Source organism: Silene latifolia, chromosome 6 (assembly GCF_048544455.1).
Source record: "Silene latifolia isolate original U9 population chromosome 6, ASM4854445v1, whole genome shotgun sequence".
NCBI lineage: Eukaryota > Viridiplantae > Streptophyta > Magnoliopsida > Caryophyllales > Caryophyllaceae > Silene > Silene latifolia.
Genome location: NC_133531.1, coordinates 9707683 through 9732283, shown reverse-complemented (window position 1 = coordinate 9732283; position 24601 = coordinate 9707683). Strand labels below are relative to the sequence as shown.

The 24601-nt window shown below is 38.2% G+C and overlaps 1 long non-coding RNA gene and 1 other non-coding gene across 4 annotated transcripts; one reads left to right on the top strand and one right to left on the bottom strand.

The window, feature by feature from the left end:
* Positions 1–11379: 11379 nt before the first annotated feature.
* Positions 11380–11486, bottom strand: LOC141589383 (small nucleolar RNA R71). The gene has a single exon (XR_012520324.1). It is a non-coding gene; the product is annotated as a small nucleolar RNA R71 (small nucleolar RNA).
* A 4507-nt stretch (positions 11487–15993) lies between these two features.
* LOC141586269 (uncharacterized) lies at positions 15994–23193 on the top strand. 3 transcript variants are annotated; one of them, XR_012519488.1, is made up of 5 exons: positions 15994–17206; positions 21031–21099; positions 21317–21509; positions 22681–22723; positions 23012–23193. It is a non-coding gene; the product is annotated as an uncharacterized LOC141586269 (long non-coding RNA). The 3 variants fall into 3 exon arrangements; XR_012519486.1 differs by lacking the exon at positions 15994–17206 and having other exon boundaries at positions 20594–21099; XR_012519487.1 differs by lacking the exons at positions 15994–17206; positions 22681–22723 and having other exon boundaries at positions 20601–21099.
* The last annotated feature ends 1408 nt before the right edge of the window (positions 23194–24601 follow it).

Here is a 24601-nt window from a genome sequence, read left to right as displayed (position 1 = left end):
ACAAAATCTCTCAGATCGGCATAATAAACCGCTCATCATCAATATTAGACGAACTCAGTAACATGATGATACGAATACTGATGATTAATATATAATTCCGTATATAGGGATCGAACACATGTGAGCTGAGTTCGGGTTAAAGGGAGTGGTTCAGATAAATAAAAACTGACCATTAAATCGAGTATATCTCTTCAAGAAAAAAATTGGCAAGGCAAACTACAAGGTTATGTTGCTTGCCGTTGGAGTTGACCTAACAATTTGCCACGTGGCTTTTATATTAAACTAATTATAAACATGTGTGATATAAATGAGGATAGCGGATTGGCCAACCATTCTGACAATCCTATTTTATGTGTTAAAGTGGATAAATTAAGAGAATTTCAAATAGTTGCAGGTGTCATTGACATGGAATACCCATAGGCCATGTCTAAGGTTGAAACTCGTGAATGCCAAACTACAAATGTATCAACATCTTTGTGTGCAGTAAAATGATAGGCCATGACCATTGTAACCACTGCACAGCTTGGTTATCGGAGTAACATAGCCTGACTGACTGCTATTATAAACGGAACTTGGTCACTCAAAAGTTTAGTGGACTATTGAAAATGTCTTTTTTACATTTGCTGTGATTACTAATTGTATGTGTGGAATTTATAATGTGACATTCTCGTATTATATCGTGGCATTACTCAAGTGTTTCAGCCTAATATTCATATATTTGGTTGCTTTGGATTTTCATCGAATATTCGAACTCTTGGTGTCTTGGAGATGTTATCAATCCATTGGCATATTCATAAAAGTTCATGGCTCAGGAATAGAAAGTTGGTCCTATAAGATTTGGTGTAACATTTGTGTGCATTCTGTAAATGAGGTATTCTCTTCCCCCAAGATAAAGTTTTCCTTTGACACATCAATGTTTTAGTTTTACTAATTTATATCAAAAACGCAAATAAGCAAAGCATAATGATCACACAACTCACTAATCTGCAATTCCTTTCTTTAAAAAAACTTGATTTGGTACGAAAGACGTACCGCAGATTTCATGACGAGCCAATGATAATACAAGATTGAGTTTAGTTTAAGGCAAAAAGGTCAGTATTAACTTGACAAGAAGGGGGTGCAATTCGAAATGGTTGTAATACTCTCAAATGGCAGATGCTACAACACCATTTTCGTGAAAATGGGAGAAGAGTTCAAGACTTTCGGGGGCGGGCGAAGATGATGGAGACAGTTTTCTTATGACTGCTTCAGTCGAACTCATGTGGACGGTAGTGGTGAGGGTCGTGGCGGGAGTAAGTTGTGTTGGAAATAGGGGATTTTGTCTTTTATTTTTTTCTAATTGTCCCACATTGGTAAAATTATGTTGTTTTTTATGTTTATATAACCAACTAGTCCTTACCTCGGTACTTGTGGGTTGTGGGAGCCTTTTGTAGAGGCTTACGAGGTTCTTAATTGTTAATGTTTTATTTTTATTTTTTACTTATGAAAAAAACCACAAAAGGGATTACGATATTATTGATAAATCGACTTTATAAATTTCAATGATGTGACGTGGAATAATCATACCATCAAGAAAGTTACAATCGCCACAATACAAGAGTGGGCTAAAGTATGAGCAGCTCGATTAACCTTTCTACTAATCAAAGACCAAGAGATGGAATTAAAACGGCTATTACAAAATCGGCTTTAGCAATTTCAATGATGTGACGCGAAATAGTCGTACCGTCAAGAAAGTTACTATCGCCACAAATACAAGAGCGTGCTAAAGTATGAGCAGCAAGATTAACCTTTCTACTAATCAAAGACCAAGAGACAGAATTAAAACTCCTATTACAATATTGTTGATGTTTTTTTAGCAACTAGATGTTGATTATGTTCTGTTTATATTAGCGACCCACCTAAACCTAGGGCTGAGAATCGGTCCAAGACCGGACCGAACCAGACCAAACCGGACCGGACCGAAGACCGAAAATAAAAATTTAGTGGACCGAAGACCGGACCTAAAACTTTCAGTCTTGGACCGGACCAAACCCGAAATATTTGGTCCGGTCCGGTCTTGGACCGAAATGGACCTAAAATTAATTTTTTCACTATTTTGTATACGATAATTACATTTTAATTCCACTAAATAAAATGCATTTAAATAATTAATTGACTCTTTCTATGAAAATCATTGACAATACTAATTTATAACGTCTTTTGAAGATAAAATATTAATTTTATTCATAATATTTTAATGTTGCGTCATTAAAAACATGAAATTTGGTCCATTCGGTCCGGACCTAAATTAACCGGTCTTGGACCGGACCGGACCGAAGACCAAACCTTGAAAAAATGAGGACCAAGGACCGGACCAAAATAATTCGGTCCGGGTTTGGTCCAGACCAAATGGTCCGGTCCGGACCTAAATTTGCTCACCCCTACCTAAACCTATTACTCCTAGTGATGTTGAGACTACCCCTCCTGTTGCTAATGTTAAGTCTAACGGAGAGGAAGTCAATTTTTTTGAAAAGCACAATAATACTGTTAGGTGTCATTTGCTCAACAATATGACTTGTACCCCGTTCGATTTGTTGCTAATACTGTTAGGTGTCATTTGCTAATGCGGGTTGGATCGGGTCGGGCCAAATGTGTGGGCTCTTTAGCGAGCCCAAACTCGGCTCTTATGGGCTAAATTGGGCTTTTGGACGTTAAAATTTACTACTTACCAAACGAAAAAGTAGGATAATTCAACTAGTACTTTAATAACATACTTAAATTACAAAATCGTACAAAATATGATGAAGCGGATATAAATTAGGGTTATTTCATGAGAATAATCCAACCCAAGCCTCTATTCTCATATTAATCCCAACTAACGTTTAAGTGAGAATAATCCTATCAATTACACCATATAACTTACAATGAACTCATGGACGAAAACCTCGACAACCGGTTTCCCTTGATCCTAGTTAGACAATCTGAACTTTGGCCCTGTTCTTTTGGACTTCAAGTCACTTAATTTAAGTTCACTTCAGATCCTATAAGTTCAGTTCAGTTCAGTTCAGATCCTATAAGTTCAGTTCAGTTCAGATCAGATAAGTTTCAGTCCAAAAGAACATGGCCTTTGACTCTTCAATATTTATCATATTATCTCATCAAACACCAAAACCAAAAGCCAGGCCTCCCATACCACTTCTATCACCAATCTCCTCATCCCCTCTGCTCACCCCGCCGCACACCCACCACCGAACTTAGCCCCCCACCGCCAATTGCAGGTTATGTTAGAATCGATTCACCACTTATAGTAACCCAACAATCTCCCCCAATTTCCCCCCAAATCAAACAAAACCACTCAACCCACCCAATGGATGCATTCACACCACCAAAAATGGAGGCAGAATACTACAACATTTTGAAACTAAACCGAATCGCAGTCGGGTGAAGTTCCGCCGCGCACGGTGGCGTCAGTGGGAGGAGGAGTCACGGTGGCACAATATCGTTTCGGTTTAAGCCTAAAGATACGTCATTCGATTTCCACTCTCCATCAATAGACCTCCGCCGTTCTCCTTCTCTAACCACTCCTTACCTCCACCGTCATCCTTCTCTATCCAAAGGTGGAGTCTCTTTCACACAAACTCCATTTTTCGCTGACCGAGACGGTATTATTTGGTGACAATACTCCCGATAAAAATCAGAATGTGGAGGAAAGGGTTGACAGTAGTAGTAAGGGGGAGGTGGTAGGATCATCATAAGGTTGAGCGGTAGAGGAGGGGTGTTGGTGGTTGGTTTGGTGGTGTTAAACGGAGTCTTATCATGATGATGTTGATAATGATTATTAAGGAAATAAAAGAATTAAAGAAAGAAGCAGGGAAAATAGAAAAAAAATGAGCCCAACACCATGATCTATTGTAAAATCGGTTATATCACGTAAATTGTGGGATGAGTTCATTGTAAGTTAAATGGTGTAATATGTTGGATTATTCTCAGTTAAACGTTAATTGTGATTAATATGAGAAGAGTGGGTTTAGGTTGGATTATTCTTATGAAATAACCCTATAAATTACTCTTTAAAAATAAAATAAAATAATGACAAATATGGCCGATTCTAGTGCTTAATCATGTCTAGTAAATATGATACTCCCTCCTAGTCTGAGTGTTGGTTCCCTTTCTTTTGGGCATCAAAATTAAGGAAATGAATTTGGACCACACAAAACACCCTACCCAACATGAAATTGAATTTGGACCACACAAAACTTACCAAAAAAGGAAAGAGGAACCAACACCCGACTAGCATGATAACACGGAAAGAGGAACCAACACTCAGACTATGAGGGAATATATGTTGTGCAAACATCACTTTTAAATCTCAATAAATATATAAATGAGTTTGTAAAGAGTTATTTATAACTTGAACGCTACTTAAACAAACTTTAAAATAAAAAAATAATATTATTTTATTAAGGGTAATTTGATAACTTATACCTTGAATAACTCACTTTTTCAAATCTTATACCTAAGATAATTTTCTTAAAAATTTATACCTAAAATAACATTTTCTTCCAAACTTGATACCAAATCTTAAAAAGAATCCCTAAATTAACGATTTTGCCCATACTATTTGATGGTTTTTAGTGGTGGTAATATGGATGTGTGTGTTTATAGGTCGGGCAAAGGATAACAATGTTTAATTAGTAAGGGTAAGATTGTCAATTCAAGGCTTTTTTTCAGATTTGGTGTTAAGTTTGGAAAAAAAGTTATTTTAGGTATAATATTTTAAAGAAAGTTATCTTAGGTATAAGATTTGAAAAAGTGACTTATTCAAAGTATAAGTTATCAAATTACCCTTTTATTAATTAATAAGTGCCGGGTTGGGCCAAACGCTTAGCCTAAACCCGGCCCAAAAATACTTTGGACTTTTCGGGCCGACTGATATCACAATATTGTACGTACTTTTAACCCATATTTTAACTCTTATTTAATCTAATTAAAAAAACAGACTTAGTATTATTCGACTCAGTTTGGAACAAAAATGAAATAGTAGTTGAGTTTTATTAATTAGTGTCAATCTACAAGATTTCTCGGAAATTTGGTACTGCTCTCGTATTTTTGCATTTGTAGGTACCGAGTCAAGTGAGAGCGGATCAAAGAGTGAATTTATTGGGCCTAACATAGTTGACTTTGGTGTATCTCACGTGGCCAGCCCGTGACTTTGTCCACTTGATTTTCAATTTGGTTTTGTTTGAATACTCCATGTTCCATGTGACGGGCTCATGCTTTTTGTCCAAAATTTCTTATTGCTTAACTATTATATCAATAAAATTGTCTTAAAAAGCAAAAATGAAATAAATTTTTCTAAACGGAATATCCATTGTCCTCTAAAAAGCATGTCAACGCCCTTAGAAGTTTATCATATTCCTACGCATGAGCAATACACAAGCATATGTAAGCAATTGATAAGATATAAACATTAAGGGATACAATATTGAGGTTAGTGATAGAAAGTTAATTGTGTTTAATCATGTGTGTTGCCTTCTGATTGATAATTGTTTGGTTTAAATACATAGCATTGGGCCTCGACTACATATGTCATAAGCCGGCCCTAATACCCCCTCTCAAACTGGCGCATGTAAATCAAGAATGCCCAGTTTGTTAAGGAGAGTTACAAAGTGTGTCGACGCTAAAGCCTTAGTAAAAATATCAGCCAATTGGGCCGTAGTAGAAACATGGAAAGGGCGAATCAAACCATCAGTAATGGCATCGCGAATAAAATGACAGTCGATCTCAATATGTTTGGTTCGCTCGTGAAAAACAGGATTTTGAGCAAGCTGAATCGCAGACGTACTGTCGGAGAAGACATCCATAGGAATAGAAAAAGACACACCGAGGCTAAGAAGCAGCCCTTTGACCCATTTTAGCTCATAAAGGACGGCGGCCATAGCGCGATACTCGGCCTCAGCAGTGGATAGGGAGACGGTGTGTTGTTTTTTAGTCTTCCAAGAAATGGGCGAATGACCAAGAAAAACAATCCACCCTGTAACGGAACGACGGGTAGAGGGATCGGTGCCCCAGTCAGAATCGCACCAACCTGTCACGGTTAGAGGACTATCAGCCCGAAGAAGAATACCTTGGCCCGGACTACCCTTAAGGTAGCGAACGACACGAAGTGCAGCATCATAATGTTCCTTGCGGGGAGAGCTCAAAAAACGGGACAAAATATGAACAGCATATGAAAGATCGGGCCGTGTGACAGATAAATAAACAAGACGACCAACCGGTCGTCGATAGGACTCAATATTATCAATAATATCACCTGTTACGGAACCAAGGTTGTGGTTGAGCTCCATAGGTGTAGCAACGGGCTTAGCACCCAATAAACCGGTCTCGAAAATTATGTCAAGAATATATTTTCGCTGACTCAAGAAAATACCCTCGGAATTTCGTGCAACTTCAATGCCCAAAAAATATTTTAAAGTACCCAAGTCTTTCATATGGAAGCACTCACTGAGATATTTCTTGAATTTTGATATAGCCAAAGAGTCATTACCGGCAACAACAAGGTCATCCACATAAACCAAAACATGGAGACAAGTAGTATGGTGGGTATAACTGAATAAAGAATAATCAGAATAAGATTGGGAAAAACCATACCGTCGCAAAGCAGATGACAATTTAGCAAACCAACACCGTGGAGCCTGTCGTAACCCATATAAGGATTTACGCAAACGGCAAACTTTCCCTTCTTTACCGCCACCAAAACCCGGGGGAAGCCTCATGTAGACTTCTTCATCAAGGTCACCATGTAAGAACGCGTTATGAACGTCCATTTGGTGGAGCTCCCAATTTTTGACAGCGGCAACAGCTAAAAAAGAGCGAACCGTATCCATTTTGATCACAGGAGCGAAGGTTTCACCAAAATCAATTCCTTCTACCTGATGATTGCCAAGAATTACCAAACGGGCTTTATGCCGTTCAATGCTACCGTCGGAGTTGTATTTAATTCTAAAAACCCAACGGCAACCAAGAGCTTTTTTGCCTTCCGGTAAAGTAACCAATTCCCATGTGCCATTATTTTCAAGAGCCTCAATTTTAGCGGCCATTGCTTTACACCAAATTGGACTAGCAAGAGCCTCACGAAAAGTAGGGGGCTCAATGCCAGAAGTTATGGCTGCAAGAAAAGCTCGATGTTTCGACGAAAATTTATTACACGAAACATAATTAGCTAGAGCATAAGGAGTACCTGAGGAGCGAGGAGAGTCCGGCGGTGAGTCGGGAGGTGAGTCGGAGTCAGAAGAAGAAGTGCCTGCGGTGCCAACAACATATCCACGAAGACGAGTCGATGGTATTTTATTTCGCTTACCCCGGCCCAAAACAGTAGCACTTGGAGTATTACCCATGTCTGGTTCATTTCTAGTATTTGGGCCAGAATCTGTATTCTTATTTGGACCAGGCCCAGCAGTAGAAGAAGGAGAATCAGGCCTTGTTCCTGAGTCTACATGTGGACTCATATCAGAAGGCGAATCAGGCCCGGTAGCAACGGTAGTCGAATCCGTAGTCAAACCCGGCGTATCCCCCTCCAAACCCGAATCATCAGTGGGCTCATCAAAATGCAAAGGGCCACTGTGAGAGAAGGAGTTTGAAACAGAGGGAGCATCCAACGCATAAGGGAAACATTGCTCATAAAAGTACACATCCCGACTGACAAAAATATCGTGAGTATCAAGATCGAATACTTTCCATCCCTTCTTATTATGTGGGTACCCAATGAACAAACATTTACGGCTTCGTTTAGCAAATTTGTCACCCTTGGTATGTAAATTGTGAGCAAAACAGAGACAACCAAAAGTGCGAATTTGGGCATAATTAGGAACCGTACCAAACAAAAGTTCATAGGGTGTTTTATTATTCAACTAGAGAGACGGGGTTCGGTTAATCAAGTAAGCCGCTGTTAAAATGCATTCACCCCAAAGCTTAACCGGTAAATTAGCTTGAAACATCAAAGCCCGAGCTACATTAAGGATATGTCTATGCTTACGCTCGACGCGGCCATTCTGCTGAGGGGTACCGACACAAGAGGTACGAAATAGCACACCATGTTGAGTGAAAAAATGAGCCATATTAAAGAACTCAGTACCATTATCCGATTGTACAATCTTAACCACGACATTAAATTGAGTTTTGACCAAAGCAAAAAAATTCTGAAACATGTCAGTCACTTCGCGCTTATCAAGGAGCAAATAAACCCACACAGTACGGGAAAAATCATCGACTATGGTGAGAAAATACGTAGCTCCACAAGAGGAGGGAGACCGATAAGGGCCCCACAAATCGCAATGAATTAATTCAAAAAGAGCAGAGGCCTTATTCTCATTCAAATCAAAAGAAGTACGGGAATGTTTTGCTTCATGACAAATATCGCAAATAATATCCGAATTGGTACGAGAATTACTGACACAAGGTAAAAGTTTAACTACTTTATTAGAAGGATGTCCAAGACGTCGATGCCACAGCGCAAAGGAATCAACGCTCACCCGGTGGATAGTTGATGAGTCGTGTTTTGGTCGTTTTTTGCCCCGCATATATATCTTATTCCGATCGATTTTGCGTGCTTAATTGATCAAGAAGCTCATTTCAATTTACTAATTTATAATAATTAGTCGGTTTAGTTAAATTTAATAATTAGTCGATTTTTATATTACATTAGTATTATTATTACTTATTTATTAATATTATTATGTTTAGGTAAGACGGAAAAGCAAGGCGGTAATTGAGACTCAAGACGAGTCAAAGTGGCGGGTCAATGCATTAATCAAAGGTGATAAAGACAAAGTCAACCCCTGCCATTTCTTCATTCCATACGCCTCATCAACCCGCCATAGCTGCCACAACTCGCATCTCCATCCCCGTCAATCTCCGTCACCACAACAAACAGCCTGCTCCTCCATTTAACATCAGCCCAACACATTAGCAGCAGCAGCTGCACCGTTTCACCATTAACAAACCCGCCATTACCATCTTCATCTTTATCATTCATTACCTTCAACCTGCAATCACCACAACAAGAAGCAACAACCGTACAGCTGCTTCCTTCATCACCATCCCGTGTAAGCTCACCATCAACAATGGCACTCTTCAACATTTCACCATTTCACCATCACCGTCAATCACCTCCTTCATTCGTCCTCATCACCTGCATCACCAACCTTCATCATCACCATTCGAGTCATCTTGACTCGACTACCAGCAACAACTCATCATTCACCATCACTGCAATCAACCAATTCGACAACCACCATAACCATTGGAGCACGAGTTCAGACCCACTTAAATTGAACCCGACTCCGTCGTCCCCTCCACCTATTATGCCGACAACAACCAGCAACAACGGCGTCGGATCACAGCTGCAATCAAACCCGACACCAACCACTTCATCGTGTCTCCTCCTTGAGCCCGGTTCAGACCTGCTCTCGCTAACCACCCACACCAACCACCGTCACTCGAACCCAGATTGGTGAACCACCACGGTTCAATTTGCAGAAACCGACGCCATTTTCGACCACCATGGTCGACCAAACTCAACCGTTCCTCCGTCAGCCGCCATCGGATTGCTACATCTCCTTCAATCGTCACAGCTCTATTTGTCTGATACTTCTGTCTGATACTTCTATTTGTTTTGATTTGGCTGAAGATTTGAAGACCAATTTTAGAAGGCCAATTGACGATGTTGCCCTTATTGTCATTCGTCTTGCCGAGTTTAAGTGAGGGCAATATTGCCTTTTAACATTTTGTGTTTAGGGAGTATAAAAGGAAAGAAAGACAGAAGGGGAACACTTACTTTTGAGACGCAGCAGCGCCTTGAGTTAGAATAGAAAAAACAGTAGGTCTCAAAATAAAATTTCCTCTTATTTCTTCTCCTTATTAGTTTAATTAGAGATTAATTTAGTTCATCAATTCGGTTCAAGGTTTAATCTTTTTGTATTCAAGTTATAGATCTATCCCATTTATGCAATCTCCTTTCATATGGTATAATTTTCTCATCTCTTTTTTTTATTGTTCTTATCATTTTCATTTCATTATTTATATTAGTCTTACTTGTTAATTCAATCCAAGTTTGTTACTTTATTAGTTTAATTATGCTTATTACATATTTATTATTAGTGGGTAGCTTAATTATTGTGTCCTTAATCATGTTAGAGTAGAATAATTTGTTAGGGGGAAGGGATTAGTGTATTAAATTGTGGATTTCATTTTATGGGTAGTCATTATTATCCTTAATCGTTAAGTCATTTGTGTTAATTTGTCACTTAATTGGTACTTTAATGTGTTGTGTAACCCTAATGACGATTAGTGTTATTTGACCTTGTTATCGAGTCGATGTGGGAGACCCGGGACTTGATTAGGCGCATTTAGGATGAGACCGTTTCTTATTATTGTCACGAGAGTGAGTAATAGGGTGGTTGGGTACTTAGTGACTCGAGAGAGTATTAAGACCTCATTTTAGCACTTATACTTTGTCGATTAATGAATCTTTAAACCCCATTGAAAACTCAATTTGATACATGAACCCCCTTAATCCCCTTAACTCCCTTAATTAGTCATTTTATATCTACTTTCATTGTTTACTTGTTAGTTATTCATTCATTTCTTGTTTTAGTTACTTTTAGAATATTTCCAACATCAATCTTTTTGATCGACTAAACTATAACTAAAATAGAGACTTGTAGCCTAACCCCACCATCCTTGTGGTTCGACCCCGATTTATACTACTTAAATTGGGTTACTTTACAAATAGTTTTTGGTACCGGAGGTGACGGCAAAAACCGGCTATCAAAATGGCGCCGTTGCCGGGGATGGTGCTTTGTTAGATATAAGTCTTAGTTTAGTTTTGGGATTAGTCATTTTATAGCTTTTGAAAAAAAAAATGAATATTTGAAAAAAAAAAAAAATATGTTGTTTGTTTACTTGCATCTTTAGTTATAGTTGTTAGTCACTTGCATTTATAGTCTTGCATTTAGTGTCTTGTATTCAATAATGTCTTTATCCATGTCTTTACGTGATCATAGTAGACCCGATCCGAAATTGTTTGCCTCTCCTATTGATATTGGAGAGGATGTGGAGCTTGACTTGCATCCGGATTGGGTTGAGATTTTTCAAAAAGATGTGTTTCTTGGTCTACCAAATGAGAATGTGTTGGACCATTTGGAGAAGTTTAATAGAAAATGCATTTTGGTGAAGAAGAATGGTGTGTCCGAACATGTTGTAAAACTCATGCTCTTTCCCCTTACTCTTGGGGATAGAGCCGAAAGATGGTTATATTCTCACCTTCCTAGCACATTTTCTACTTGGGATGACCTTGCCCAAGCCTTTCTTACCAAATATTTTCCACCTTCTAAAACCGCCAAACTAAGAAATGAGATCTTTACTTTTCATCAAGGCGAGTTTGAGAATGTAAGTGAGGCTTGGGAAAGGTTAAATGAACTTTTGAGAGCTTGCCCTCATCATGGGATCCCAATTTGGCTAATCACGCAAACTTTCTTTAACAATTTGCATCATGCCGTTAAAGATTTGATAAATGCATCGGCCGGAGGTGCCTTTGATAGTTTGGGTGATGATGAGGCAAGATCTTTACTTGAGAAAGTGGCTATGACAGATGCTAATTATGGGTTTGGGAGAGTGACACGATTGATTGAACCACAAGTTGAGGTTGATTCTCCCTCTTATGTTCAAAATGTTCAACAAAATCGTGTTAACCCTCCCTCCATAATTGAGAATGATGTGCATACATTTTCATTTTCATATTCTTGTGATACATGTGGTTATTTGGGAAATGATTCTTGTGCTTGTTCTTTATATGCATCCTCACCTCCCATGTTGATGAATGTGATGAATAATGAAGATAATATGCACAATGTTCAACCATACCATGCTCCCTTTCACCCAATGGATTCTATGCATGTTTCTTCATCAAATTATGTGTCATGTGGTGGTTTTGAAGATAGTTTTGACTTGTGCCCTTCCTATACTATCCAAGCCCCAATGAATGATTGTTTGATAAGTGATGTTGATAACTTGCATTTCTTTGATCCCTCTTGTACACCACTTTATTCTCCATCTCATTACGATGCGCCAAACATTTTTCCTAATCAAATTTCACCTCCCTTGAATGTTAATGTTATGCATGAGTTAACATCTTCTTATGAATCTTGTGGTGATTTAGGATATGACTCAAATGCTTGTCTTCCTTATTCATACTCACCCCTTGTGAACATGAATGTGATAAATGATGTTAATAATGATATGCATGATGTTCCCTCTTTTCATTCTTCCTTTCTTCCGATGAATGTGTGTGACATGCAAGCCTTTTCATTTAATTGTGAACCATGTGGTAGTTTTGGAGATAACATTGATGTGTGTCTCTCTTCTTTTTCCCAAACCCCCATGGATGATTATATGGTGAATGATGTTGATGATTTGCATGTCTTTAACACTTCTTATGAACCACCTCACCATTTTTCAAGACAACTTTCACACTCCTTACGCCAACCTACACCACACCATGTGAATTCCAAATTATCTAGTAATGGGTGTGAGGTGGAGGTCATGATGTTTGAATGTGATTATGGATTGATTGAAGCAAATTGTTTACTTGGAGAGAAAGTTGTTGAGCAATTGTATTTGAATGAATTGGAGTGTGTAACATTTGAGATTGATGATGAGGCGTCGGGAAGAGAGTATGTTGAGAGAGTGATTCTTGAGTTGGAAAGGGAAAATGATGGTAAAGATTGTGAGGAAGATGAAAGTGTAGAAATTTCTTTGGAAAATGAAAAGCTTGAGAGATTTTGTGAGGAATTTGAAATTGTTGATGAGCCTTATGATGAAGAGTTTATAGGCTTGACTTACAACAATCTTGATGTGGATTTAGATGAGAACTTTGTACTTGAGGAGATTGGAACACCCACCCTTCTTTGTGATGATGTTGATGGGAACTTGAACACTACCCCTAGTGAAAGTTTATTTGGGGTTGTTGATGTTTTGAATGATTTTAAAAGCTTTAATCCTCCTTTTGCGCATTTGAAATCAAGTGATGAACCTTGGAGTGACATTGACTTGTTTAGTTTGCACTTCTTTTCTCACAAGCCTTTCACTAATATGTCTCTTCTTTCTTGGCTTTTTGGTTGGTCTTACTTGATTTGTATTGCATATGACCACTTTCTTGGTAATTGGTCATCTTCTTTTGATAAGTTAATGAGATCTTTGATGGGATTTTTAAATGACTCACTTGTTTGTTGTGTTTGATTGTAGGTTTGGTGGTTTCCTTAAAACCGCGCTTCTTGGGAGGCAACCCAAGCTCTTTAATGCATTCTTTTTCTTTTTGATAAATTTTTCTAAAACCCAAAAACATGTTCTTTTCTTTGAAAAAAAAAAATTTAAAAAACCAAAAACATGTATTTCATTTCTGAATTTCCTTCACACATTTATTTCCATTGGAAATTATGTAAGTAAATAAGTGTGGGGAGGAAATTCTATTATTTAAAAATACAAAAACATGTCTTTTATTTTTCCTATTTTTTTCCCTGCATCTCGTTCCATCGAGGACGATGTAAATTTCAAGTGTGGGGAGGAAAATATCCACCTTGTGTATATTTGTTTATATTTTTATATATACTTGTAATTTTGAGAATTTAAAAAAAAAAATAAAAAAAAATTGCATTGTATATATATGTTTGTCTAACAAGTGGTGCAGGCACATACGGGACATTTGAGGCATTAGGAGACTAGAAGACCGCTCGGTTTAAACTTTCTTATCTCTTTCTCCTTTTCCATTCCTTTTCTTTTACAATTGTTGTATATATGGAGGAGGATGGGCTATGTTGATGAGGATGTTCCATTTTGGAACCTGGTGTGTGTTGCTTACGTGCTGTTAGGTTTAGACAATTGTTGCATGTTTATTTATGTTGCTAGCACTTAGAAATGCATTTCGTATCTTGTGAATATGTGTTTGTTGCTTTATTTACAGTTTGCATCAAATTTGTACATATTTTAAAACAAAATGTGGTCTAGGAAGGGAGCATGATACCCTCAATGATGATATTGTCTTAGCCGTGTCTTTCCCCTCCCATTGGCTTGCACCTTGTGACTTCCTCGTTATATACGGGAATTGAGGCTTGAAAGAAAAGTGTTGACCGCCTTGTGGGACCAAGAGGACCGTAGGCTAGGCCTAGACTTCGACCTAACTACATAAATGTGAGGTATAGAGCCTTCTATGGGTCGGTACATTCATACCCGACCCCCGTTTAGGATTGTGAGTAGGTCTCCTCGCTAGACGTGTCATGTTCAATACGCATAAATGTGTCATTCCGCCCTTAGACCATGAGGTGTTCATTTTTGTGCACAATTTTGAAACAAACTCGTTGCATATACTTGTTTTAACCTCACATTGCCAAACTAAGCTTTGTTTCTACCATCTAGATTAGGACAACCTTTTGTTTAACCCCCTTGAGCCTTGCCTTTTCATTTGGAACCTACTATATCAACTACATTCCAAAAACATCTTTCCCCGATCAAGAAGTTGTCATGGTTGTGGTTGCATGAGTTGGGGGTATTGAGTCCTAATTTGGTGAAGTTGAGCTCACTTCACTTGTGTTGGAACATTTGTATTTATTGTTGGCAAGAAATTGAATAAAGAGGTTTTGAAAAAGAAAAGAAAAGAAAAATAGAAAAGAAAAAAAAATATAAAAAAAAAAAAAAAAAAAAATTACTTATTATGTATTTGAATTATGTTTGATGAGAAAAAGTCGAGCAACACTCCTTATGCATTATTAAAGGAGTAGAAAAAGGCGTTGCAAAATAAAGGAGAAATGATGTTTTTCCATATGAGTCGAATTTTAAATTTTTGTGTGATTTAGGCAACTAATATCATGTTCTTTTTTTTATTCATTCATTTGTTGTAATAAGTTGGAAAGAAAGGGAATTCTGACAATTTCTTGATATGTAACCTCTCATTATCCATAACGGTGCTTGCACCAATCCCGTTTCGTCCTACTCCTTAGCCCCATTACAACCTTTTGTTTCAACTTGTGTGCATTCTTCCTTTTTGCATCTCACATGGTCATAGGATAGAATTACACGTTAGATTGCGGGCACGTTTCATGAGTCGTAGTAGGTGAGTGTTTTTGGTTACTTTTTGTCACATGAAAACTCCCGTTCTTCAATGAGTGACGAGTGAAAACCGCGAGGAAGTCGGTAGTCTATGTCCCCTTAGTCATGGGTCTCTCTTGGTTGAATCTTGTGTCGTGTCATGTCAATCTTGGACTTTTAGCCTTGCTCCCCTTTCCCGCCTTTGAATTTGTTTCTTTGGCATTTGGTTGTTGTATTGGGTTGCTTGAGCCAGTCTCAGGGGGTTGGCACCTCGTTGAGACTTTGAGACGGTATCTCCTGACCTAGACCTTTGTTTTTGAAAGAAAAACGGCCGCTTAGATTAGGAAAGCGGTTTGAATTTTTGTAGATGCATCCATTGTTTGTTTCGTGCTTCATGTTAGGATGTGTCAAAATTTTCCGCAAGCCCCTACTTGCCTTGCATCGGAATGCATACCTCATTGTGTTTCGGTGTGAGTTAAAGGGACGGAGAAGGCCCGTTAATTGCCTTTCATCGGATATTAGTAGTTTAGATAGTGCTCTTATATTACGGGTCTTAGTCTATTTAATGAGCTTACTCGAGGACGAGTAAGGTTTAAGTGTGGGGAGATTTGATGAGTCGTATTTTGGTCGTTTTTTGCCCCGCATATATATCTTATTCCGATCGATTTTGCGTGCTTAATTGATCAAGAAGCTCATTTCAATTTACTAATTTATAATAATTAGTCGGTTTAGTTAAATTTAATAATTAGTCGATTTTTATATTACATTAGTATTATTATTACTTATTTATTAATATTATTATGTTTAGGTAAGACGGAAAAGCAAGGCGGTAATTGAGACTCAAGACGAGTCAAAGTGGCGGGTCAATGCATTAATCAAAGGTGATAAAGACAAAGTCAACCCCTGCCATTTCTTCATTCCATACGCCTCATCAACCCGCCATAGCTGCCACAACTCGCATCTCCATCCCCGTCAATCTCCGTCACCACAACAAACAGCCTGCTCCTCCATTTAACATCAGCCCAACACATTAGCAGCAGCAGCTGCACCGTTTCACCATTAACAAACCCGCCATTACCATCTTCATCTTTATCATTCATTACCTTCAACCTGCAATCACCACAACAAGAAGCAACAACCGTACAGCTGCTTCCTTCATCACCATCCCGTGTAAGCTCACCATCAACAATGGCACTCTTCAACATTTCACCATTTCACCATCACCGTCAATCACCTCCTTCATTCGTCCTCATCACCTGCATCACCAACCTTCATCATCACCATTCGAGTCATCTTGACTCGACTACCAGCAACAACTCATCATTCACCATCACTGCAATCAACCAATTCGACAACCACCATAACCATTGGAGCACGAGTTCAGACCCACTTAAATTGAACCCGACTCCGTCGTCCCCTCCACCTATTATGCCGACAACAACCAGCAACAACGGCGTCGGATCACAGCTGCAATCAAACCCGACACCAACCACTTCATCGTGTCTCCTCCTTGAGCCCGGTTCAGACCTGCTCTCGCTAACCACCCACACCAACCACCGTCACTCGAACCCAGATTGGTGAACCACCACGGTTCAATTTGCAGAAACCGACGCCATTTTCGACCACCATGGTCGACCAAACTCAACCGTTCCTCCGTCAGCCGCCATCGGATTGCTACATCTCCTTCAATCGTCACAGCTCTATTTGTCTGATACTTCTGTCTGATACTTCTATTTGTTTTGATTTGGCTGAAGATTTGAAGACCAATTTTAGAAGGCCAATTGACGATGTTGCCCTTATTGTCATTCGTCTTGCCGAGTTTAAGTGAGGGCAATATTGCCTTTTAACATTTTGTGTTTAGGGAGTATAAAAGGAAAGAAAGACAGAAGGGGAACACTTACTTTTGAGACGCAGCAGCGCCTTGAGTTAGAATAGAAAAAACAGTAGGTCTCAAAATAAAATTTCCTCTTATTTCTTCTCCTTATTAGTTTAATTAGAGATTAATTTAGTTCATCAATTCGGTTCAAGGTTTAATCTTTTTGTATTCAAGTTATAGATCTATCCCATTTATGCAATCTCCTTTCATATGGTACAATTTTCTCATCTCTTTTTTTATTGTTCTTATCATTTTCATTTCATTATTTATGTTAGTCTTACTTGTTAATTCAATCCAAGTTTGTTACTTTATTAGTTTAATTATGCTTATTACATATTTATTATTAGTGGGTAGCTTAATTATTGTGTCCTTAATCATGTTAGAGTAGAATAATTTGTTAGGGGGAAGGGATTAGTGTATTAAATTGTGGATTTCATTTTATGGGTAGTCATTATTATCCTTAATCGTTAAGTCATTTGTGTTAATTTGTCACTTAATTGGTACTTTAATGTGTTGTGTAACCCTAATGACGATTAGTGTTATTTGACCTTGTTATCGAGTCGATGTGGGAGACCCGGGACTTGATTAGGCGCATTTAGGATGAGACCGTTTCTTATTATTGTCACGAGAGTGAGTAATAGGGTGGTTGGGTACTTAGTGACTCGAGAGAGTATTAAGACCTCATTTTAGCACTTATACTTTGTCGATTAATGAATCTTTAAACCCCATTGAAAACTCAATTTGATACATGAACCCCCTTAATCCCCTTAACTCCCTTAATTAGTCATTTTATATCTACTTTCATTGTTTACTTGTTAGTTATTCATTCATTTCTTGTTTTAGTTACTTTTAGAATATTTCCAACATCAATCTTTTTGATCGACTAAACTATAACTAAAATAGAGACTTGTAGCCTAACCCCACCATCCTTGTGGTTCGACCCCGATTTATACTACTTAAATTGGGTTACTTTACAAATAGTTTTTGGTACCGGAAGTGACGGCAAAAACCGGTCATCAATAGTTGGCTTGTATACCGCACGCAGCAAATAAAGACCGTCCCGAAGCTCACCGACTCCAATCCTCGTCCTCAAAGACCGGTCCTGAATGTGACAAGAAGAATTAGTGAAGCTAATAACACAATCGGTAACCGCAATTAATTGAGAAACGGACAAGAGATTGCAAGTAAGACTTGAGACATATAAAACATTGCGTAAGACTAGAAATTCATTCAAGCGAACCGTGCCGGCTATTTCAGCCGAGACATTCTGCCCATTTGGTAATGTAACCGGGTAAGGTGGGATTGGGTGAGGATCAGCCAGCCATGTCACGTCACCGGTTACATGATGAGATGCCCCTGTATCGATTATCCAAATAGGAGACATACCACTAAGACGATCAGACGACGAAACGGAGGAAGAGCTGCCCAGGAAATTAGCACGAGCAGGAACACGTTTGGCGCGTTTTGCTTTCAATTCTTCGAGAGTTCGAGGCCTATCGCTCCACCAATCCGGGAACTTTTGCGTGCGTATGAAACACGTGGAAAATTCGTGCCCATTAACTTGGCAGAAAGTACATAGCAGCTTCTGTCGTTCCAACCGCTCAGCATCACGTAAAGCACGCCAATCCGTGGGAGTCCCAGATGAGGAAGAAGACGCCTGATCATGGCGTACAGCAAAAGCCGGACCTCCGACGGGTCGACGGCGGAGGAACGGAGGAGACAAGACGTTCCTCTTGTAAGACAAATGTGATATACACGATTCAAAGATGGCAAAGGAGTCGTGCCCAATTGATGATTACGAATAGTTTTATAGAGAGTCACATCGAGTCCCATTAAAAACTTATAAACTCGTTCTGTTTCTTGGCGCGATGCAGCCGCTTTGGAAACACCACCACACTTACAGGTGAACAAGGGCTCATACGTTGCAATGGCATCCCATAGAGCTTTCAGTTCACCAAAATAAGTTGTGACGGACATACCTTTGATCTGGCGACATTCATGTAATTTTTCTTTGAGGGCAAAGATTCGAGAGCCATCAACAACGGAAAACCGTTCTTCCAAATCAAGCCATAAGGCACGAGGATCTTCAGTATAAGAAATCGACTTTTTAATCGAATCGTCAATGGAATTCATTAGCCATTGAACGACAGTGCAATTGACGACTTCCCACTGTTGAAAAAGAAAATCATCATCATCCGGTTGTTCAATCGAACCATCGCAAAATCCGAATTTCCGGCGAGATTTAAGTGAAGTTCGCATAGAACGACTCCATTCTTCATAGTTATCGCTGGAAAGACGGATATGTGTGATGGATTGGCCAGGACCTTCTTGATTGGCAAGGGAAAAAGGCGATAAAGGATCGAGTTTTTGAATTTCGGGTTTAGGGTTGGGGACTGCCATTGAAGAAGGCGGAAGGTGGATGGTTACGTAAAGAACACTGATACCATGATAGAAAGTTAATTGTGTTTAATCATGTGTGTTGCCTTCTGATTGATAATTGTTTGGTTTAAATACATAGCATTGGGCCTCGACTACATATGTCATAAACCGGCCCTAATAGTTAGATATGAATGAGCTTGAACTGACAACTTTTTAATTGATTCCAAGTGAAAAAAATTAACATTAAGGGATACAATATTACTTGAGTATTATGCTCTTGCAGTTTGCCAAAACAACTGTTTAAATGCAGTTCCAAGGTATTTTGGCTTTGAAGTTTGTCCAAATGTGTCTCGCACAAACCTGACTTCACAAGTTGAAACCACTCTGTTGAATGCTTCGATCAGACCCTACAATTTAAATGCAGTTCCAAGGTATATAAAATTTAATTTATTTTAATTAAGATATTATAGTTTAGATTTAGTGAAAATAATATAATTTGATGAAAAGATTAATTTTAATGAAAAGATAGTAAGTTAATGGAATAAAATATAATTATTAGTTCCTTATTTAGCAAATACAATTAACTGTTATTAGCTTCCTTATTTATGAAGGTACTTTTTGGAGGGAAAAATGGTGAGATTACCTATTCATTTAGTAAATAGGGGATTATTAATAATAATTTTATTATTTATGTTACATATATATTATTATATTTTTTTTGCTATTATTACTATTAAAATTATTAATAATAATTTTATTAGTTCAGAGTTGGGAAGTCTGACACGACCCGAACCCGAGCAAAATCGACCCGGCAAAACTCGAAAATAATGCAACCCGAGACCGACTGGACCCGACCCGATGACGATCTGTAACCCGACATGACCCGATGATCAATGAGTTGAACCTGAACCAGACCCAATTCGATACTCACTTGACCTGATATTGACCCGGTTAAATTGATGACCCGACAAATATTAAGCTTAATATTGATCAAAATAAAAGTGATTTTGTGTTTAGAGTGATACGTTTGACTTGATATTGCAGTTATTAAACCCAATAATGCTTAAAAACTAAATTTAGTGGTTAAAAAAATGAAATTGTGTGATTATGTAACCAAACCCTATAATAACCTCACCATATATATCCGACCAAAAAGGGTAGGCGGACCTGATATACCCGACCCGATATGGCCCGATCCAAATCCGAGCAGACTGACCGATTACCACCTCTAACTCTCTAATAAGTCCCTATCCAAACCAAATCTGACTCGATAACCCGAATGACCTACCCAACCCTGACTCAAACCCGGTTATTTAACTCTCAATCCTCACTTTTGTTTTTCTAAAACCCCGCCTTCCCTGAATTCCCCAAAATCCTCCATAAACAGCTAACACCTATTCACGAACGCACCTTTCTGTTACCTCCATATTTCTCCAAGAACCCACCTTTCTTGCTCCATTATACCCATAATCATGGATCAGCGTATTGCCGCCCGCAATGCTCGCCGTCTGGCGCTTTTCCGTGAGTTCGCAGAGGCAGGAGCCCTAGTGGCTGCCTTACGCCAGTACTATGTTGTCCGTGGTTTGAAATTTGGTCCTATTCACGAGCTTGTTCTCCCGAGATTACAAGTCTCAGAATTACAACTCTTATTCTCACAGGCCAGGAATGAATTGCTTGGAGATGCCCCTGTGAGAGATAATCCTTTACTGATGCGAATGAACCTACAGGTTGTTCTTGTTCTTCTTGTTTCTTGTTTTCTATTTGGTTTGGTTAGGTTGTTCTTGTTCTTCTTGTTTCTTGATTCTTGTTCTTCTTGTTTCTTGTTTTCTATTTGGTTAGGTTGTTCTTGTTGTTCTTGTTTCTTGATTCTTGTTCTTCTTGTTTTCTATTTGGTTGCAGGTTAGATAATTTGTTTAACAATTTCAATGTTTTCTTTTATTTTAGGAAAGAATTACTACCCATTCTCTGCTTGACTACTACGTAAGACGCGATTCGAAGCGATTCGTGTTTCAGAGTGCCTCGCATCTACTAGTGTTGGCACCGGTGATGTTATTGTTGATAAGGAGCGTTATATTGCTACTACAATGCAATTTTGATTGAACTCTGGAATCTCGCTAAGAAGTATCTCGAAAAAAAGGTAATTGAATGTTCTTGAAAATTGTTGGACTGAACATGATAGTTTAACAGCTTTGCCTTTAGCAGGCAAGATTATGTGTTGATAAAAATGAGACAAGGTCTGTAATTTTATCCTCGTTTGCTATCCAAACAAATGATTTTAAATCCCCTACTCTCCCTCCCTTTCTTTTCCCTCTAAATCCCTCAATCCAAACACACTTAGAGCTAAGCCAATTGTTTTCCATGTGCTTATTCATTTGATAGCTGAATGTTTTTTTTTTTTTTTGTACCTGTGTTATGGGTTGTTTTGCATTTAGCTGCCAAGGCTGATTGCTTTTAACAGGAGTATGGCTGTGCATTTAACAAACCAACTATTAATAGTGCCCTTCCTACTAATGATAACAGGATCCTTCCTACCCTATATTGGGCCTAGTGGTTTGATTAGTTTTGCAATTATTAAGCCAAAAGAACCTCCTGCTGCTTTATTCTCTATTTCATTCCTCTAATATTCGTATTCGTGGACGTAATAGTGTATTAAACAGTTCCTCAGAACCACTAGCATCATCTTCTCTAAATTCAGATTTCAGTAGCATATTAAACAGTCCCTCTAGATGATTGATGAAGAAGAGAAGTATTTCCATATCTCTGATCGGACCATTTTTTGATGTACTACTAGCCTTAGAATTAGATGCAGAATTTATAAGCTCATGATAGGATGCACCTTTTGAGATGGAAAACATGTAGTAGCAGATGAAGGCCCTAGGGTTAATCTGAACTAGCGCCAGCCTTCCTCATCTTCCCATGGTTGGTAGATGCGGCAGCCTAAGGCGAAACTCCTCACCAAACCAACCCTTATTTCAGAGAGAATCCTAGAGAGAGCTAATTTTTGTTTTTTGAAGTAGAAAGGAAAAATCTCTCTAAGGTACAGAATCCATTCATCAAAGGGTTAAAACCGTAGCAGTGATGATTATTTAAGAAAATTATTGCTTAAGGGAATAGGTTCATTTTACTGCAGCGAATTTAACCAGCTCGATCAGGGAATTATCATTAAGAATCACTGTTTATGTTTTAGTTGATTCTTGTGAAATGCTCCCAAAAAAAAAATGCGTAATTGAAACTTTAAATTTATTTCTGTGATTTATTATACTTTTTTTTCTCTGAATGTGATGAAATTCTTTCTTTTTTGGATGGAGGATGACCTTTGCCTGAATTGAAACCATTGTTACAATTACAAAGGTACCCTTTTACATCTCTTTTAATTGCCCTTTTTGTTTGGTTTCTATGTGTTAGTATTATACTAAAGTGGTACAACTGCATTATGTGCAATGATCCCCACATGGTTGTAGTTGCCTTCTGGTTGAAGTGGCTGGATGTGAACTAAAAACAGGTCTCAGAAAGCTTCTGATTTTGTCACCCTTTTTGGAAATTGAATTGAAGCTACTGTCAGCTTTAGCCTATAAAAAACGCTATTGTTGAATTTACGGGTGAAAAAGTTTGGAAACTGATGGCATGGTTTGCTTACAGGTGTTTTGGTTGCTTGATTGAATGACTGACTTGCAACAAGATACAGGAGTACAGACTGGAGCAGGATACATCTGTTTACATTTGTTGATATATTCTTTTTTGTTGATATTCTTTTTTTTGTCGTAGATATGTCAGGAACTTGCGTTAAGAGTAATGTATATACTGAGTACTTACGTTTCTTATTCGGAAATTGTCATGAACTAGATCCAAACCCTTCTTAGTTGTATGTTGTACTTCGAACTACCAAGAATGCACAACAAGCTACTCACTAAGGATAGAATGATAAGAATGGGTATTCCAGTTGATGTGAACTGTGATAATATGCTGCAATTTCCCTGAAGATCATCACCACCTATTCTCAGACTGTGTTTATACTAGAACTAGTTGCAGGAGAAACTCAGAATTCATTTTAGAATGACTGAACTGGTTCAATGGTACTCTAGTAGTAGGGGGATTACTAAGATGCAGGGGCCTGTCTTGTGTACTCCATTTGGATAGTTCGAAATGAGGCAAGGATCAAGTTGCTGGTCAGACGACCTGAGAGTCTGGCGCAGCAGGTTTTAGCTGATATCAGTCATCGTTTTCACAGGCTGAATATTAGTACACTTACACTACTACAGATACAGGCTATAACAACGGTCAAAAACCGTTGTTATATAAAAAAGCGGACGTTGTTAAAGCGTCCGTTGTAGAAGGTTTTAACAACGGTTGGCTTACTTAAGGAAACCGTTGTTAAAACTATTAACCACGGTTTTATGTATAAAAACCCGTTGTAGAAAGTGTGACACAATTTTGGGGGGAAAGTTATAACAACGGGTTTTAATATGCAAAACCGTTGTTATAACTAAAGACAACGGGTTGTTATAAAATAACCGTTGTTGTTTGTTCTTAAAAAATAAAAAAAAAAAAAATTAAATATTACTAGATGCATGCATAATTACGGCCTGTTAGAATTCCGATGCATGCATTATTACTGACATCACTGTACATATGAACGGATAATATGGAATGAGAAGGGTTAGTAATAGGATTTGAAGCAGCATTATTGAGAGATATGATGATGATTATATCTCAACTAACATTTCCATTATCTCATATATTCATCTCCAAACTCTAACTGTTAAAACAAACTCTACTTAATCTTTCAAATCAAACTCAAAAAACTCTAACAAAATGACTGATTTCATCCTAAAGACTCTTACCATGATCGAGAACAACAACAACTTCATCCGCCTGGTTCCTCCATATTGAGGAAAGTTTCAGAGCTACCTTGCGGAAGCTCGATCCGCACGCATCAAGCACGCCAAAGAAGATGGCTTGACGGAGCAAAGCAGCGGCTGCGGCTATATGACGATATAACAATCACGAACGGAACCTCCAAATAGCCAAGGAGGAGAGGATGGATACGATAGAGCACAATAAGATCCTCCATGAAAATATAAGAATTGCATTTTTACATATGTAATTTTTTTTTTTAATTTATGTATTTATAAATATATATATATATATATATTAATTATGTTTATCTTACTTCTTCATCTTGCTTCTTCATTGTTTTAGTAACTAATTATGCGAACAATACTTAAACAA